The sequence below is a fragment of the Amblyomma americanum genome, chromosome 11, assembly GCF_052857255.1.
Source record: "Amblyomma americanum isolate KBUSLIRL-KWMA chromosome 11, ASM5285725v1, whole genome shotgun sequence".
In the NCBI taxonomy this organism is placed as follows: Eukaryota; Metazoa; Arthropoda; class Arachnida; order Ixodida; family Ixodidae; genus Amblyomma; species Amblyomma americanum.
Genome location: NC_135507.1, coordinates 63,093,710 through 63,113,793, shown reverse-complemented (window position 1 = coordinate 63,113,793; position 20,084 = coordinate 63,093,710).

The window sequence follows — 20,084 nt, the reverse complement described above, 5'->3', positions numbered from 1 at the left end:
ATTCCTCTCGTTTACCGCTCGAGGCATGCTACTTTAGCACACGCCATCCCATTTTCTCTAAGCTCCTATTTCAGAGACACTGTGTGGGAGCCTGTCTGTTTCCTTCCGAGATCTGAAATACTTCTGCCCGCAATATACAGTCGTGCTCTCTTCGGCAAAAGCAGACACATTTTACAGGAGCGGCACCAGTCACTTTTCAAGGTCCATCCGGAGCACTCGTTTGGTTGCTGCTCCTGGGAGATTTTCTCTTTTTTTCTTCCTTTTATCTTCGCGTGGGCTCGCTGCACATCAACTTGCGATGTTATTTTCTTTTCGCTACCGGTGTCTAACGGTACAGCAGCATACTCAAACTCTGCTCCTCTTACTTCGCTAAACGAGTTTTCTGATGAGACGTATTTCTCCTAGTTTTAATAAATCAGGCTGCGCTCCTCAACTCTTCGTTGCCGAAACACCTGACAGCATCCTCGCACAGTGAATCAGGGTCATGATATGGCTGTCATTTCTATTCTGACTCATCTCTCATCACGCCCGCAATCTGAGACTAACAGATACCACGCGCTAGCTAATCCTAACGAGCGCTCTTAGAAGAATGCAGCGCGGTTTCTATAATACCTAGAGAAAATTGCACGCGTCCCCAGATGCCCTAGCTCAGTTAAAGCTTTCTTTCATGCTCACTCCAAGCAACCAGAGGAGTGCAGCAGGCTACCAATAAAAGCATTACCATCTCACCATACCGCAGCTGTGGCCTAGTGGTCTGAGCATCCGCCTTGCATGCTGGAGGTGCGGGGTTCGATCCCCAGTGCCGCCGGGCACCCACCGGTGATACAGTGCGTACAAGATTTCCCCTGGCCTGGTGCTCGGATTATTTAGGGTGAAAATGCTTAGGAAATGGGTCTTTGACCGCACCTTGAGTAGCAGAAAAATACCTTGTGCCATGGCGCTCTTTGGCAACAGATGCCTTCGCGTCATAAAAATCCATCAATATCATCGTTACTATCTCACGTCATTTCGCCAAGCCCTACTCTTTCCCGCAGTGTTCTTGGTTAGTTCTCTTTAAACTGCATCCGCTATCCCTATTTTCCCGAGCAGCTCCCTTGTTTAAACCACCCCCGGATTGCTCAGCAACGGCCTCTTCCCTCGGCCATACCTCCTTCCATATGACCTTCCTCTTCTTCTCATTCTCTCCCTCCAATGCCGCGTCACGTCTCCAGTGGAGCTGGCGGCAGCAGCTGCGACCCTTCACGCCTATACAAACTGGGAGAGCAGGCGCCTCTTGATTTATGTCCCTAATTTGCAAGCGGCACCATCCGCCCATACCACTCCCTTACTCCTCTTCCCAGGCACGCCGACATGTCCATCTTCCAGAATTGCGTTTTCCCTACACCCGAGCGTCTCGTTAAAAAAAAAAAAACATGGGTGTTTTCTTTTAGGAACCTTTATTTCCAGCCTGTCAGCCGTTCCTTTTAGCTACGTTTACCAGCCTCGCTGCACCGTTATTGCCTTATATCCGAGCCTAAACTTTTTTATTCTGTTCGGTAATGAAGCCGCATGTTTTTCTTTCATTCTGATCCTGCTCTGGACATGGTTATTCCCTGGACAGTTTAGGTGTATAAAATTTTTAAAAACTTTATTGCGTTGTTCGCGAAGAACATAACTTGGGGTACATAAACTCTCGAGAAACAAGGCGGGTACCATTTCTACTGAAATAATGTTATCGGCCAGCCCCCTACAATGAAAATATTTCATAAGCTTACAACGTTCATTATTTACCCTTATCGCTTGCAACACTTTCGTTCTCCCATAACATTCTTGCCTCTTGTTGTTACAGAGGTCTTTGCTTGTTTTTAAGCTTGCTGCTTCTTTCACTTACTTTTTTCGTAGGACGAAGTAGTGCGGACTTAAAATGGTGCTCCGCGCCGGTCTACGCTAAGTAGCTGTGTTAACAAATTCTGCATCGTTTTTGTTTTTTTCTTTTTTTATGCTGCCTGCAGTTGTGAAGAAAATATGCCAAACAGTTGACCTAATTAGATATAGAATAAAGACGCAGTATAGAGGCTTATGATCTCTGCATTGGTGACGCCGTATGTATCAGATTTTTAGAACGCCTAAAACAAATTCTGGTAGTCTCTTAACATCAAGCATAGCCGCCTGCGTAAGCGAACGTAACAGCTCCTGCTGGGAAGCACTGTAAAACAAAAGCTTGTCTTTGTAACGGGACTGTCGCCGCTTTATCGCCCTCGCTAGAGGGCGCCAACAAGTTCCTTTACTAAGCCTGAAGCATTTATGCAGTCAAAGCCTATCTGTAACTGCTAATTGCGTGGTTATCTCGAGAATGTTCTTCACGTGACAGTGAACTGCAATTGAAGAAACCATGTTGCGCATAAAAAGACAACTACACGAAAGGCCAAAGGAACAGAAACTGCAAGAAGAGATATTTGCAGTAATGCTTTGCAGCTGCTCCTCGCACAGTGCTGCATTGTTTCTCGAGCCTGCCATATTCCACAAATTTTTCACCCTTTAACGATACTTTACGGGGTGGCCATCAGGTATGGTTAGACGAAAACTTTGAGGTCAATTTGCTGTGTCCTAGAAAGTGTGACTACGTAAATAAGGAGCTGTGAGTAGGGAAGAAAAAAGAACGTTTCACAGATTGTTTTCGTGGTCTGTGGAATGGCAAACGATGTAGGATGCCACGAGCAGTGTAGCTGAAGTCTCGTCCTTTATTTCGCAACTTGGCTTCATCTCTGGCGCACAGCGGAGGCCTAGCAGTTGGACGCTCTTACATTTCGGCGATAATCAATATATATCTACTGCGGCCAGGATCAAGCCTCAATTTCATTTTCACCAGCCAATCGGCGTAGCCGCTCAGCCACCCTCGCAGGCGGGAGGATTCGATGCTGGGCTAGGTGGCGTGTTCTGCTTCAGAGGCTTGCTTAGGCTAATAACTATGTGCACATATCTTTCAAGAGGAAGCTATATAATAGTTTTTTCTTCCGAATACGTGTTTAAGAAGCAGAAACTTGAGGACGAAGAAAAGGCTCGAGATTAATTCTGGAGAAAGCCGCAAGGAATGAAAGTAGGATGCCAGGTTTAAGATAAAGCGGCAGATAACGATCTAAGAGGGCCAGTATTATCGCTATCATTCGAACTGAAATCAAGATGAAATAGCTATGAGCATAACCATGCGAATACCCGATAAAATATATGATCCCTCAGCGCAACCATGCGGATTATTAGATAAGGAAATGGTATCAACGGGTGGCATAGAGTGTAGGTGCCAGAGGAGGTAGGAATGATTACAGGTACATGGTGAGCGCAATTGTCGCTGGGGATAGTTTATTAAAGGTGAGCTGAAGAGGCTGTTGTTGAGAACACAAATTGAACAAGGAAGAGGCGGACGCACACATGTCCGCTTGTCGAAATGCTGGCCCACCCCCCGAGACTTCCCGCTCTGCTATTGACTTTACACATTTATAGACAGCGGATCGAATTTCGGCATTTTCTTTCGACGCATGCCAATCAACCTCTTATCTGGAGTGCTTAGGAAATCATGGCACCAATTATGCTTTGTTAGGAGCAAACGCATTGAACCGAACTGTTCGAGAAAGTGATGAATCTGTGGGCTTTGGGTGTTTTCAAGACATTACGAGGCAAACGTAAAGAAAAAACATGTTTTGCTGAAGTAGATTATTGTTTGGTTTCGTTTACTGCAGTGCCTAAAGGATATGCTGCACTTGTATTTTCTATTTTATCACTTCTGCGTCTTGACAAACTGAAAATATAAATATCAAATTACCAAACAGGCCTTTTAAACCACGTTTTCACTTCACCTCGTTCTACTCGTTCTCAACAGTTAGGGTAAAATATACTTGCTTCCGGCCAGGCAGTCATTTCTATCTTGATGCGAAGCAATGCTTATCTAACTGTTTTGGAAGCTCACTGCACAGTGTGGCAAACAAAAGAAAGCATCCAGAAAGCTGGCATGGGAGCAGTATTCTTCTACTACGGCTTAGTTGTTATCTCGCTCTTCTACATCATGTGATATTCTTTTTCTGCAAGTGTTACCTAGGCCAGTAATCTATTTCATCCAAGCAGCTCCGCTTAAGTTGGTCGTTTTCCAGTAACCCTGCCATCGTCTCTGCTAGGTTTTCTGTTTTCGTCATTGCCATCCACTGGAGAACTCAGACTTCAGTAGGGCTGCGAATAAAACCAATGATGAATAGAAAACATTTCCGTGTTCTCCGATGCAAGCCAGAATCGAATTCTAATTGTACGGTGACTGGTTTTGCTAACTCCACCACTGCGGGCCACTTTGCTGCCACGGCGTATCTCCGGAGGGCGTTTTCGATCGTATGGACCTGTTCCCATTTCCTTGCGACTTCGAATGAATTCGGCTTACAGTCATCGACTTACCTTTCTGCCCAAACAGATAAGAAGAAATACAACTTGTATCTCTCATTGTAGATGCAACGAAACGAAAGAAGGAGAAAAGGCGCTGCAAGAGGATCCTGCGATGCAGTGAAAAAACCCTGAATATTGTGCCAGCAGCTAAAGGAAGCATTTCTCGCGTCATCCAAAGTACGTCAAGAAGGTAAGCATACGTGTTTTTGCCGCACAGGTCTAGCCGAATCACCGAGTTTGAGTGAAGTTTGACCTTGAAGGTTAACTAGGCTAACCTTGGCGAAGAAAGAGACCATGCGAAAATAAAATAAATATTGCCACGACTGGGTTTCGAATCCACAGCGCTGTTAAAAGATCAGCTTCGCTGGCCACTGCACAATAGCACTATGCTATCTCTTTTTTTATTGTATCACTATGCTATTTCCGCAGCCGATCACACCGGATGTTAAACTGAACACACTCTCGCGCTGTGCATTGCACACCGTCGTGTTCGTAAACTTCCATCTTCGGCGCCAACAGATCAGACCACCTTCACTGCGATCAGAGCTTAACCTTACTCTAATATCATCGCCAGATGTGCCGATGACCCAGCAAAGCAAAACCGTGAGCAAACCAGGCTAGACACATGCTTTCACACGACTAATGGGTTTAGCTACATTAAGAAACCTACCAATTTTTTATTTACATCAGTGAGGGCACGGTGGGTCCCACCACAAAAGTATTGTCACTGTCTATTTGCCTGCCCTAATGAACAACGAAATATAAGGACAGAGAAAAGAAAGGAAATACATGACGTCCGCCAACGAATGTGAGCCGGAGTATGCAGTATGGTCTTTTTAACCACCTACAGGCTTTAGTGCAAAAAAGAATGCGGCATATATCAGTTCAGTCTGCGTGTTTGGATTGTAAAGCAAAGCAGGCGTTTCATACCTGATAGAGCTCTGACAAGAGACGATTAGTTGACTTCGAATGCTAATCCACTTTTTAGCTCGTTGTTTGAGGGCGCAAGAATATAAAGCGAAATTGAAAACCGTCATAATCGATTACTTGCCCGGTTTTCAAATTCTCTGAATCCGGGCTGTGGTTCCAAATATGGAGAGCGAAAAATGTGGCTTTTAATCATCATTGGGTAGGCTCTTTAGCGTTGGGCTTTTATAAAATCGCGTGCTTGCTCTTGGTGCTGTCACCGAAATCGCCCTATATTTTTTCTAATCACAGAGTGCGTATTTATTTGCCGCAATAGAAATGTGAGCTGCATCATTTTAGTAATGCACAACGTGAGGATGCAAACATAACGAGCTTTCAAAGGCGCATTTCTTAATGTCAATATTTTGAACCGCAGTGCTTATTTAGAAATTTTCTCAATTTGAATGGGTCGCCTAAAACCTAGAAATAAAATTACGATAAATTTTATTTAATTAATCACTTCTTTTTCTTTCTCGCGTGCAGAATGTACGCCGTGCTACACAATCTACCTGCAGAGACTGCATTGCTGCGTCGCTCAAAGTATTGAATATTAATATCTGAAAAAGTGCACCTTTTTTATGTACAGGTACTTCTGCCTATGTAAATTACGTAAAAAATCTGACTGAAAATCCAGTCGAAAAACCCAATCGAAAATTTTCTCCTTTCCCAAAAGCGCGTAGTATATTGGGAGGCCAACTTGTCGTAACACCAAAAATTCATGGCATAACCACAGACTTTTCTGTGTCATTTCAAAATCTCTCCTTGTCGTAACAGAACCGGTCACGACACGGTGAAAACAACAACGGAATACAACAAAAAATTTCGTCATTAAGCACGTGAACAAATTCTTTGTTGTAAACTTCAACCTACTCTTTTGTCTGTTTCGACTATGTAAATCTCATTACTGCGAAAATAAAGAAAGAAAATCAAGAATTTAAGGGCACTTTTCTAATATAACGTTTAACGGCAGACTCTAATCCCAAGCACTTTGTGATCTCGTAGTAGTCGTCCTTTTTGAAGGACGTCATCGCAGTTCAGGCTGGCGGGACAAATGGTTAACGATGATGTAATCGATGGGTCATATGATTAGATCTCATGATTGTCACCTTCTGATTGGTATATTCGTTTGTTGTTTGCGGGTCTCGCATTCCAAAGTAACTCAAGCTTTGAGGGACGCCGTAGTGCTGGGTTTCAGATAGTTTAGATCACCTAGGGCTCTTTAACGTGCAGTAACATCGCACAGTACAGGGGCCTCTAGCTCTTCGTCGACTCCACTGAAATTCGACCGCCGTGGTGGGGATCCAACCCGCGCCTTTCGGGTCCGCAGCCGAGGGCCATAACCACTAAGCCACCGCCCATTAAAATTTTACACAAGATCGTGTCTCGGCCAGAGAACGTCCCCTGCAGTGTTTCCTAAGCTTTAGTTCGCCAGACAACAGCAGAAAAAAAAGAAAATAATGGGGAAAAGGGAGAACTCTTTAAGACTCATACGTGAACTAGTACAAAAAAACATGGCGTTCGTAATCCTGCTTCGCGTTTTTTTGTTTGTGTATCATTAACAACCTCCCACTTTTCCAACTGCCACAGCCGGACATAATAAATATGCCGTACAGTCGCACAATGAGGGTAACAAGGTAGGCCTTGTGCATCAATATCGTTATATTGAACTGCGCGTACAACACTCGAGCCTTTGCGCCATGAATTCACAGACGCTTTTTTTTCCCTGCTACCTTCACACAATAGCGCTGTTTTTTTAAATACCAACCTCAAAGTAGGAACAGCGCAGCAATGCCCCACTTCCTTATGTCAGTGCCCACACAACCTACAATGGATCCTGCAGCGGTAGTCTTCTACAAGCAGACAATGACAACAAATGGGTCTTTCCCTCGGGGTGAAATGTGCATTGACTATAAATATACTTGTATACTACTCTTCTTAAGGGGCACATAACGCTGGTATTAAGTTCACAGCAACCTAAAAACGGAGCGTAACACCGCAGACAGTCACAGAATAAAGGTCATATTCATGTCTTTGCTCCCCCAAAGAACGCTGTTTCGACTTAGTCTGCTTCTTCTTCAAAAAAAAAAAAAAACTCCTTTGACCCTTTTCGTACCAGGGTTTGACGAACTCTATTCTAGCCACTTGGTTTGCAGTCTCGCGATATCTGCGACCATACTCGAAGCAATGCCAGAGATCGGATATTTATGTGTTCAGAGAAGTATCTAGGAAAGAACTGGGCACAATAGTTTAGCCCTAAGTACAAAGACCTCTCCCGCTGCAGTACACATGGACATCGCTGGTAGAATAAAGGCGCGCACTGCTGAGCCGTGACTTTGATCTAGAGAGCAGACTCCTGTTGTCCGCCAAAGCTCTTTGGCTCGAAGATCACGGCACCGAAGAAGAGACACCACTCCGGACACAGAGCTCCGCAAGCTTCTCCGAAGACCAACCCTCGCGTACTGCCAGCCATAGCCGCCGAAGGAACGGCGAAAAGAGAAGATGGAATTGAAATAGACTCAGTCCTCGATTCTCCAGCTCTGCGTCGCTTGCCTCTTCTTTGGCGGTGTTTTCTTACATGTGAGGCCATTATACCGCGTCCGGACCGTCGGCGAGAGCCAGTCGATCTGGTTTGTATTTCCAGTGTTATTGAAAATCGATTGTATTTGCCCGGCAAACCTTTTCTTTCACATTTCTTTTTTTTGTCGCCTCGCTGTCAGACGCCGGGATAACGGAAGCGGTGGCGGGAGGAGAAGCTTTGAGAGTTCTAAGAGAGAGGGTGGGGTAGATGGCAAGAGAATAAGACGACTTGGCTTCGGGACTGCGTAAAGCGGTCGCCCCCATATCTCAGGAGAACAGTACAACGAAAGTGAGATCGGATCAATCCCATAATTTTCCTTGCATGTTCGTCCAGCCGTCCAGCGCTCGCTGAGCCCTATAAGGCTGTCAGCTGATGAGATTCAGTTAGTAGTTACGCGATAAACCGGTCAGTCGAAGAACACATTCAATCCTACTAACACTGTAAACTTCGTTGAGATCAACCCTGTGCTTACAGGAATATGAGCTTTATTGAATTATAATTTTAATTCCTTCTCTCAACAGTGCGTGTTGGTATAAATCCTGTAGTTTTTATAAAAAGTTTTGGAAACTTTCTTATAACTTCTAGATGCCTTTTCGTTCTTTTACCGCCTGGAAATAACTGATATTTATGTAAACCAAACTGAGCTGAGAAAAAGCTTGCGCTATGGCACAAATCTAGATGATGTGTTTTTTCTTCTAACACAAGAAAACCTTTATTATTAACGTTTGAGCATTCATTGAGCACCCATACGTGACTGGTGTTGATATAGTAATGGGTCGCCGCGTGCACAAATACAGAAGACGAGCTCCTCAAATAAATTTTCTCGTAAAACTGTAACCAGTAACAGGGAAACACACCATATTGAGCTTAAGAAAAATTTTGGCGAATTAGTATATATTCATGGGGGGGGGGGGGGGGGGGAACAGCGCAAGAGCGGTGGGACATACACAAAACAAGCGCTAACAACGGAATTTTTTTGGGGAAGGAAATACAGATATATCCAGTGAAATCTAACAGTGAAACACAATAGAATGCAAACAATGAAATGTGCACCGTTCTACCGAAAAGCAGTAGTGCGTTTCCGCCATAAAAGCAAGTTGACACCTAAAATTAGAAAGTGTTTTACGTACACATTCAAGTCGTAAAATGCGCCAGCAATCCTTCCGTCACATTAAATGGCAAGAAAATCGCTTATCTTGCCTCCCATTCGACGTAGATACCATCTTTTTGGCTGCCTTTTCAAATATGTTTTTTTTCCTGCTGATTCTTGTATTTCACTCTATATATGTACCCTGCTTGCCAAAAGTAACCGGGCAGCGGTAGTTTGTTTCTTAGGCGCGCAGCGAAGCGCCTATGACAGCCTTTTAAGCTCCGAATCTGTGTGAAGTGAGGTGAACCCTTGTCGGGACGTTTTGACACCTTTCGGTTTTTAGGGGTGCGGTAAAGGGTCCATTACACGGCCGAGAATAAAAAAAACATGTTGCTCGACTAATCTTGGCAACTGGGTAGCTTTCCATCCTTCAATACACGACGATATTTTTCAGTGCTTGTCTTGTCTACCTCCCGCTGGCGTTACGGTGTTCCCTTACAATGGTAACAAACCGGACTATAATGGTTACTCACTCGCTTGATGTAAACGAGTGATGATCCCCATATACTGGCAGTTACTGAAACATGGCTCTCATCCCAAATCACTGACTCCTAAATTGTGCCGCCTTCCCATAAGATAATGAGGCGAGATCGCGATGGGGGGAGGAAGGAGTTGGAGTGGCTGTGATAGTGAACAAAGAAATTGAATGCGTCTTAGTCGATCATATCACAGATCACGAAAGCATGTGGTATAAAATCAACTATCGCGACTTTTCCACTCTACTCGGCGTTGTTTATAGATCCCCCCGAAGCCCAGTATCCTTCATCGCAAAACTGGCTGATCATCTTGTAGGCTTAATAAGACCTAATCAAAAATTTGTGCTAGCCGGTAATTTAAAATTGCCTGGTATAAACTAGAACTCTTTAAAAATAACAGAATCTCATGATGCCGAGAGTGCACGTCTTCTCTTTGATGCAGTCTTTTCTCATGACCTAACAGAGCTGGTTACTGCTCCCACACGTGTGACGGAAACAACTGCAACGACCCTTGATCTCATATTTCGTTAAAATTTTGCAGAAGATTGTAATGTGTCCATCACGGAAAGCGCCGCTGATCATAAGTCAGTCCATATAAATTTAAACCACATGGGAGCAAAGTACTGCCTTCTCTGAAAACGTTTCGTGATATTTCAACTGGAGAGGACGAATCGGTTCTTGTTACCTTGCACTTTAATTTTCCCGAGTTTGAACACGGACGTGACGTCTCGCTCTTTTGTAACAAGTTCAAGGCTATGGTCATGGAATGCAGTCACAGATATATTCCTGTCCGGCGTAAGAAAACGAGGCATCACAACCCTTGGGTCAGCCGTGATATCATCCACCTGAAACGGCGCTTAGCACGGAAACGGAAATCAAAGGGTTGTGAGGCTAACCTGCATGTTCTCAAAGATTTGGTTTCCAAACTGCTAAATGCGCGCAAAAACTTCTATAAGAATACCCTTGCTTCTTTTATGAAAGATTCTCCTGGCAAATTTTGGCGCTTTCTGTCCAGTAGTAAGCATAGTGTCGATCAGCTATGTATCATTGGTAATGTTAATTCAGATTTTAAAGACATTGCTAATGAATTCAATATTACGTTTCAAAGAGCATTCACTCAGACATCCACCTCATCATATCGCCCCAGTGTTAATGCATTTCCCCCCTGTCTTAAGATGTCGAATTAATTTCTAAGCCGGGAGGACATACATGCACTTTTATTAAAAATAAAAACAAAAAAGTCAAATGGCGCTGATGGCATTCCTAATGCTTTTCTCCATCGGTACTCTGAGATCATTTCCTACTAGCTTTACGCGATTTTTAATGCCTCACTTGATCAAAGTTGCCTGCCTAGTGACTGGTTAGTCGCAAGAGTAATGCCATTCTTTAAGTCCGGTGAAAAGTTAAATGCTAGAAACTACCGGCCTATTTCACTTATATGTACGTGTTTCAAGTTGCTTGAGCACATAATAGCTCATCATATATCCAACTATCTTGAATCAGTCAACTTATTTGTCGAATTTCAGCATGGGTTCCGTTAAAACGTGTCCACTTCAACACAACTATTATCCGTAATTCACGACTTTTCTTTGGCCATTGATAACCTCGAACAAATAGATGCAATTTTCCTGGATTTATCTAAGGCATTTGATTGTGTACCGCACAACTTCTTTATTGAGAGGCTAAAAGAAATCGGGATGCGAGACATTTTTATCAGTTGGTTGCAAGCGTACCTACAGAATCGCAGACAGTTTGTTGAATGTGGTGGAATTAGGTCTGAGTATCTGCATGTTCTGTCCGGTGTACCGGAGGAATCTGTGCTGGGACCGCTTTTGTTCCTTATATATATTAATGATATTCCTCCAAATGTTGATGAAGGTATCACAGTAAAATTGTTTGCCGATGATTGTGTCATTTATTCCGTCATCAAGAATTTTTCCTGTCAGCAACTACTAAATACCAATTTATGTAAACTCGCGGACTGGTGTGAGCAAAGAGCAATGAAAATCAATTTTTCTAAAACTGCCTCAATGACAATTACGACTAAGAAACATCCCCTACAATACGCTTACAAAATTGGAGATTAATGCATAAATGCAGTCACATCCATTAAATATCTAGGCCTGATAATTACTACCAATCTTAAATGGGATATGCATCTCAATGATATATGCTCGAAACCGTCCAGGAATTTATGCTACCTACGCAAGAAACTAAAAGTGTCCCCATCGAGCGTAAAACTTATAGCATATCGCACTACGATTCGAGAAGTCCTAGAGTACGCCTCTGTTGTGTGGGTTGCGTGTGATGTAAAAAACATCGAGCAGGTGGAGCGCATCCAAGGTCAAGCAGCCAGGTTCATCTCATCTGATTACCGGAATTGTTCTTCCGTTTCTAATATGCTGAGGCAGCATAAGTTGGAGCCGCTCCAGATGCGCAGACAGATTGCCAGGTTAAAATTTTTGCACTTACTATATCATAACAAAACAGGATTGACACGTGATTCGCATTTACTTTGTGCACCACAAAGATCACCAAGGCGTAACCACGCAAAAGTGATAAGGCCATACAATTCCAGGACTAAGCAGTTCCAAAAATCTTTTTTCCCATGCACAATCGAACAATGGAATCGCTTGCCCACTTCGGTTGTTGAATGTTCTAACATTAATACCTTTGAGCGTTCTTTGCAAGCTTACCTTTTGTAACCCTCTCCTGCCTGGGCAGCACTGCTGCCTGCTGTATCTTGAAATAAATAAATAAAGCAGAAAAATGATCAGCAACGAAGAGCTTTGGAGCCCCGTAAGTCACTGTGTTTTCATATGGAGAGTGTGAAAACAAAAGAGGAAACACACCGCTTTGTACAAGTAGAGAGCTCGAAGGGTCCTAACACGCCCAGTGTACCAGTCTGTACCGTCAGCGTGAAATAGAACGCGAATAAGAATACTCAAATGTCATCATTAATAAAAAAGCAGTATATTATAGCCATGCAAACTCGGCTAGTTAACACCGCTCAAGCACAATCGTCGCGCCTTGAATGTGAAATGAATTTGCCCTAATACTAAACTTCCTCGGCTTAACATAATTTTTTTGCACGGTTAGATTTTGAAATTCTTTTGTTCGCGTTACTTTTGACACTGATAGTACGCTGCCTAAAAAATGTTAGCACAAGCACATGGGCTGTTAGAATTGATTTAGCTGAGGATGGATGAGTTGGTACGACCTGAGGTCCTTTACGTGCCACGACATCGCGTTTTGCCAAGGCGTACCTTGTGTTTAGCCTCCATCAAAATGCACACTTCGAATCAGCAGACGAACGCCAACGTCAATTGAACGACGCGGAGAGTCTGAAAATAAGAATTGCATAGTAAATACACGGCCTTGAAAAATATGATTAGCCTCTCTTTCACCAATTTACGCAGGTTCCACTGTTATATTATGGTAAAATGTTTTTAATCCCATAATGTTTCTCGTGTTTGTCAGAAAGCAGTTTGTGCATTCTTCAGTCGTTACTTTAACAGAAAGCTTAATGGTCTTCCCGAAAGTAGTAATACGAATGAAAGCTAGCTTACTACTTGATTTAGGAGTATTTAATATGCACTGGACGAGCAAAACAATCGGAATATATTTGTCTTTTGCGTGTGCTTTCTTCTAAAATGCTCCACGGGGGAGGCTACTGCTGTGACTGCTCAATAAATGTAATATTGTCGAGAAGAATGTCCAGCAATATGGTTACGGAACTGCAATGGAGCACGCAATGGCATAAAGCAAAGATGGGAATGAAAACAAGTACATAAACCATAAAAAAAATCAAAAACGCTTCTGCCGGAAAAAAGGACTGATCTTTTGGATACCGAATTTGCGCGATTAAAACTGATTACTATTAGTGTAATACGTCATGACCAGTGGAAAGCTTGCTTTTGTGGTAAATTTTTGTGCTAGCTGCTTGCTCAGAATAGTACGCAGATGTTGAGAGATACCTGTCTTCTGGTCGTTACGTATATCTTGAGATAGTCACACGAGGAATGTCATTAGGCCTCTCGCTCAAGGGAAGGCATCCCAGAGTAGTGGCGTCTCTCAAACTCAACATGATCAATGCTATTAGACGCTCCAGTCTAAGAAATAGTCAAGTGCGTCTCATTTATTCCAGTGCTGCGGCCACTCATACGTCTGCTCAAGGGTTCAAAGAAAGAAGGCAGTCGCATTTTCCTCTGTAGAAACATGCTCTCAATATATTTTATATCCTCCAATAATTGGAAGTCACATCAGGTCGTGCCTGTGCAACACAAATCTGCTGCCTTCTTACTACCAGGTCTATGGTCGACGAATATCACTCAGCCTCCAAGTCGGCATCCTCATGAGCGCTAACAAGCTTCGTTTGTCCGCAGGAAAGCTCGGCAGTTCAAGAGTTACGAGATGCTGAAACCGAGCAGTATGACAGAAAACTGGCGAAGGCAATTAGGAAGCAACCAGCGGGAAATTCTTCCATATCCCCAATAAAGAAAATAGACAGTGGAAGAGATTGCTGATTGCAAGCTCAGTGAATACAGGGAGGACTTAAAAAGAATGCAAGCATTCCATCAGGTAACAAATATACCTGCAGTGCTGTCACTTGCGGAGTAGGTAGCAGATCTCCATTGGTCTTTTCTTGTCGTTGCTCCGGCAGAAAATAGGCTAGCCGCCACGCGCAAGGCGTGGTATCTGCACTTGCAAAATCTCCGTGTCCTCTCTCTTAAATATGCCGGCTTGAACTAATGTTAATCCAGTAGTGAAAAAAAGCCTTTGCCGGAGGCGCAATGTGTTCTTATTCCCCATGACACAATCAGGTTGTTTTATTTAATTGGTTACAGGCCTCAGGCGCACACATTATCTGTCGTCCTCGAATGTGCTTGTTAGTTGTTCATTTATTGCATTTTTTCGCTCCTGGTCGTGCCACCTTCACACAGCGCCGCGGAAGCAGATTGCAGCTCAGGAGTGTGTCATTCGACCTACGATGCTGTTTCCGTCGGTCCTGTAACTCGAAACATAGCCCATAAAATGTTTCCGCAGGCTGTGTAGGAACTCATTGAATACTTTTTTTTTTGAGGCTCTCCAGACCACCGTGACCGTGTTTATTGCCCAAAAGGGGAGATGCAAGGCCCGTCGTCCTGAATAGGAAACGACATTTGTAGTAGTCGGGACCAGAGACACTTCATTGTGCCTCCACAGTGTCCTCTTGACCGTAAGAATAACCGGTTTTCTTTCCTGCACGGGGGGAAAGGGGTGAGGGGATAAAAAGATTTATTTATTTATCAATACTGCCAATCCCTGTTTCGAGAATTTTTACAGGAGTGGGTTCTGGCCGCAGGCAAGCAGTCGACCAGGCATAAGCACTATTTCAATTATGCCAAAAGTACAGTGAAAATTATGGGGACAATAGAAATAGGCATTCGAAAAGGCAATGCAAAGATAACCCATAAGTAATCGTCAACTTTTCCCTTCATAAATGAACCGATGCGGTGGCTAAGTGGTTATGGCGCCCGGCTGCCCCGAAAGACGCGGGTTCGATCCCGGCCGCGGCGGTCGAATTTCGATGGAGGCAAAATTCTAGAGGCCCGTGTACTGTGCGATGTCAGTGCACGTTAGAGAACCCCAGGTGGTCGCAATTTCCGGAGCCGTTCACTACGGCGTCTCTCATAGCCTGAGTCGCTTTGGAACGTTAAACCCTTATAAAACCAAACCAAACCAAACCTTCATAAATGATCGCGAGAAATACAATATAAATACACGGAGTATACAAATACATGGAAAAACAAATACATAGAAAACCCTCATAAATGTTACAAAATGTAACAAAAATCAGTTTCTTTCCTGGCATTACACTTTTACCAGCTAGCGCCAAAAATTTCTCAGTAGTTGGCTGTACAATCACTGTATCATCAAGAGAGTTCCACTCGCGCACAGCTCGCGGAAAAAAGGAGAACAGAAAAGTATTATTTGCGCAGAAATATTCTTGTATTGTGAAATTATTTTTGTGATGCGTTTCTATGGAAGTGTTCAATGTAATGTATGTAGCAGAATCAACTTTAGGTTTGTTATGTAAAATCATGTACAGAAGCTTCAGGCGGTGAAGCGTCGCACGACTAGATAGCGTGTCAAGCACAGTCTCAGATAGCATCAGCGTCGGAGAATCGGAGCGTCTATATCTGTTGCAGATAAAGCGCACACTTTTCTCTGGACAGCCTCAATCATAGATATGTTATCTTGCGTGTACGGGAGGCACGCGACGTTTGCGTATTCAAGTATTGGGCGAATAATTGTACTATACGCCAAAAGCTTGGGTTCTTTCGTAGAATACCGCAGCGCTCGTTTCAGAAACATGAGGAGAAAACATGGAGAAAAGAGAGTAGTAGGAAATTGAAATCACTATTCAAAGTCACAGCGTTCGGTACACTCACAAGCTATCGTGCAGGCCAGAAGTCTTCAAGAAGCGGAGCAGTCCCTACACTCGTGAGCAAGTAAGGGTCAATATCATAAAGAACAATCCAACACTTATAGCAGAAGAAAGAACTAAGGTGAGCGCCTGAGTGTTGACAGCTTCAATTTACATGAGAACATGGAAAAATTCGCACGTGTAGAATGCCGAGAATAGTGTGTAGACGAGGTCGATCCAGTATTTTTTATTCTGAAGCAACTCCACTGAGCTGTGTAACTTCACATTCACTTGTATGCTAGAGACGATAGTGCTTGCATATTTCTTTTGGCGTTCCTTAACCTAGTGAGCGAATGTGACCGGCTCCAAGTAACCAAGTGACCGCCTTCTTGAATCCTGCAACCATTATTTTGGCACTCAGACATAGTCAAACATATACTGCACCCATGGTACAAAAATAACTGTTTTTTAATGGTACCAATAAGGACATCGAGAAGTTCCACTGAAACTCACACGGGACTGCTCCTAGCCCTTTACCGCTGCGAAAAAGTTAGTTTTAAAACCCTAATACAGAAGCAAAGCAATGTCCAAAGACAATCCACATTTCCAGCTAAATGCATTTTGTTGCCTCCCAGTATTTTATGATGTCGGAGGCGTCAATCATGCTCACCGCTACATCGTTTCGGGCGACAAAAAATTTTACTGCGCCCTTCGAAACTCTTTCGATTGGAAAACGCTTGTGTTAGTAGTCAGGCAGTCGGGCAGACGAGATTTAGTGCCATACCGTCTGTCACAGGCCCATGGAAACACGCCGGTGGAGCTCAAGAAGAAAAAAAAGGCTTTGGGTGCTGTGCCTTTTCCACGCAACCGGCGTCAAAGCTGTTCAGAGCGGTATAATGCCTGCCGAGCTTGAATGCCGGAACGACCGGCCCGGGGCATTGTGCCGCTAAACCCTTCTATATATCCTAGAGTTCGCGCGATTTCATAGTAGTCGGCGAGGCAAACCCTGCTAAGAAATTGTCGTTCAGAGCGTAGATAGGCTACGCAACGCCGCCCGGGTGGCATGGATAGCTTTGAAGCACTAGATGAGAAGTTTGGAGTGAAATAAAAGTGAAGAAATAACTGATATCTCTTTCGCCTTTCTTTGAAGCCAAGAGGTAGAAAGTCATTGCGAAGAAAATTGCCCAGCATACACACAACAACTATCAAAGAGCACTTAAATAAAAACTGAACTAGTTGATGCCCACCATGGCTTCCGAGTACAAAGAGCCATGGTTATGGGTTCGCTCATCTCCTGTTTAAGCTATGTACCTTTACTGACCACGTGTTCTTTCCTGACATCATTTACGTTCAGTGAAATGAACGCCGAGATATGCTCTGCCGCTAAGCGTACAAGGGAATAAGGAGCGACTATAGCTAACTGAAATCATTTATTAGTTGCGAAGATTACCTTCGAAGCGTGGTATCTTCAAAGGCCATTTCGCTGAGGTTAACAGATCGTGGCGCCGCTTATTATTAAGGCAGCAAAGTTGTGGTGGGGCGCTGGCTCTTCTTTCCCGCCACTAACAATAGTGCTTTTGGCAGCGCTGAGTAGTTCACCTGAACGTCGCAGGATACATATCATTCGTCTACGCTGCGAACATTGGCACAGCCGCAGGCATAATTTCGGTGCACAGTTTCGTAATTGGCATGGATAGAATGCTGTATCACGCACCAACAGGTAAAAGCAGGTCGTTTAGGTTAGGGCTTTAATCGCACTCACTGACTGCGTCTTCGCCAATTCCTGAGAAAGCCTGAACATAGATCTATAATCTATACTAAATAAAAATGAATATTCGATTCGAGAAAAACACCATTACGCAGTGAATGGTGCACATATGGTCATGTATGTGCAGCATTTCAGGCCGATGTAAAGATGAATAACTTTTTCAGCCGTAAATCAGCACTTCACGTGTGCAATTCTTGTCAGAGTTCTATGTTGCGACGCCTGACATTCCAAACTATAACCGCACCCAACATCCCCATATGCAAGTCGTGTTCTACATATCGATGTTTTTGGCAGTTTAGTGTTAGTGATCCAGAGTTCCCGGGTTCGAACCCGACCGCGGAGGCGGTGTTTTTTATGGAGGCAAAACGCTAAGGCGCCCATGTGCTGTGCGATGTCAGCGCACGTTAAAGATCCCCAGGTGGTACAAATTATTCCGGAGCCCTCCACTACGGGCACCTCTGTCTTCCTTTCTTTCACTCCGTCCTTTATCCCTTCTCTTACGGCGCGGTTCAGGTGTCCAATGATATATGAGACAGATACTGCGCTATTTCCTTTCCTCAAAAACCAATAATTATTAAGGGTGCGAGTGCGAAAGGCCAAAACAACACGCGGTGAATTGTGGCACATTTCGGGGGAAATTTCACGTGAAAATTAAGTGCGTGCTAGGCCGTTTAGTTGTCCGAGCTGGCGTCAGACCCTCTTCCGGCCTTGACACGACCCTCCTAGAGCTTACTATTTTTTTTGTGGGCGCTTTTTGGGCGTGACACTGATTAGTCAGCAACGCCTTTTATAACACACCCGGTAGGCCACATCGTCTTTACCGTCAGCCCTAATGTTGCAGCCAGCCGTTGCCAAAAAGAACAAGTGAAGAAAAAAGCAGGCCTACTCAAATTCAGCCGACGAGTTGCGGAGGCCAGGACAGGTAAGGCACCTACTCTCCGCATTTTATGGCTACTTGCAGCAACAGATGCAGGAATGAATTTTCTATCTACCTTCTTTCGGCAGCGACAGTCGGGCCAGAAGTGGGACAGAAAATTTATGGCTTTCGTCTTGGTACTTCAGACGTTTAGTTGCCAGGTGGTAGAGGTAAACAGTTAGCAGGTTTGATCCCAAAAATGTATGGAAAGGTAGTATAGGAGGGCAAACAATCAAAGCTGTAATTCTAATGTGGGCTTCAAATCACTGAGCAAGGCTTTCATACCTTTATTTTCTCGAGAAATATATTTCCAGCCTTAGACGGAATCAAACAAAAAGGCAAAGAGCTGCCCACCGAGCTACACCAGTTTTTCGTGCGACATGCGCCAAAACAGAAACTATTTGGGTCATTTGAAATGACTGAGGGTGTATCCGCCAGCGTGGTATGCAATCTCGAAGGCATTGCTTTATTGCGACTCGCAATCTGCTACGAATCGTTTTCTTTAAAATCAATCATACAGGCGGTTATAACTATGACTAAACACCGCCCAATGAAAAATGATCTAAACGAAAAGATCTGTCAAGCATTGCTTCATCGTGTCGCCGTCGATGAAATGCACCTGTATGCTCCCAGGACAGCCAATGGGACTAACGCTCCTACCACGGGAGGCTGAGAAACTTATCTGGCGAAACATACGAAGCCCGTCAATAGCACTTAAATGAATAGAAAACCAAGCAAGGAAAAGGAAGAGAAGGCTATGTTATCGATTTAGCTAGTCTCACAAACGAGTACCGCCACATGGCCGCCTTGGAAGGACTCCGAGCAAGTGGGGCAAACTTTGTTTTCTTTTTAAAGTTAGTTCTCTAGCATTAAGCAGCCACACCAGCCTTTTATGCGCTAAATTTCCCAGGTGCGTCGTTTTTCTTCTGCCTGCTACTCTGTGTGGTTTTTTCGAAGTCGTACTTCAAAGCGGCACAGTTCCGGCGGCAACAAGAGAACACCGTGCAATCGCAAGCAAAAGCGCAACTTGGCAAAGAACGGTTGAGCGTGTTAGCGCTTTTCTTTTTGTTCTTGTCATCATTTGAACAGTGCATACCTGTATCCCTCATTCTCTGTTTCTCTTGCTTCCTCGGAGCCCCCGGATGCTATGTAATGCTACGACGAGAATGAGTGGGAAGAGAAATGCAGAAGGGGTGGAAAAGCATAGTCGCCTTCTTGAGCGTACAAATGTCGTAAAATACACGCAGGCTCTGTTTTTTTTTACGAATGTGTCATTTTGTGTTGTTTTTTCTTTTTGTACCGGTTGTATATTTTTCCTTCCTTTCGTGATTTTCCAATCACGTAAAGGTAAAGATAGCCTGAGCGAGCATCATATTTGAGTTAGACACCTGAAACGCTTTGAAATGAAAACACGCAGCCT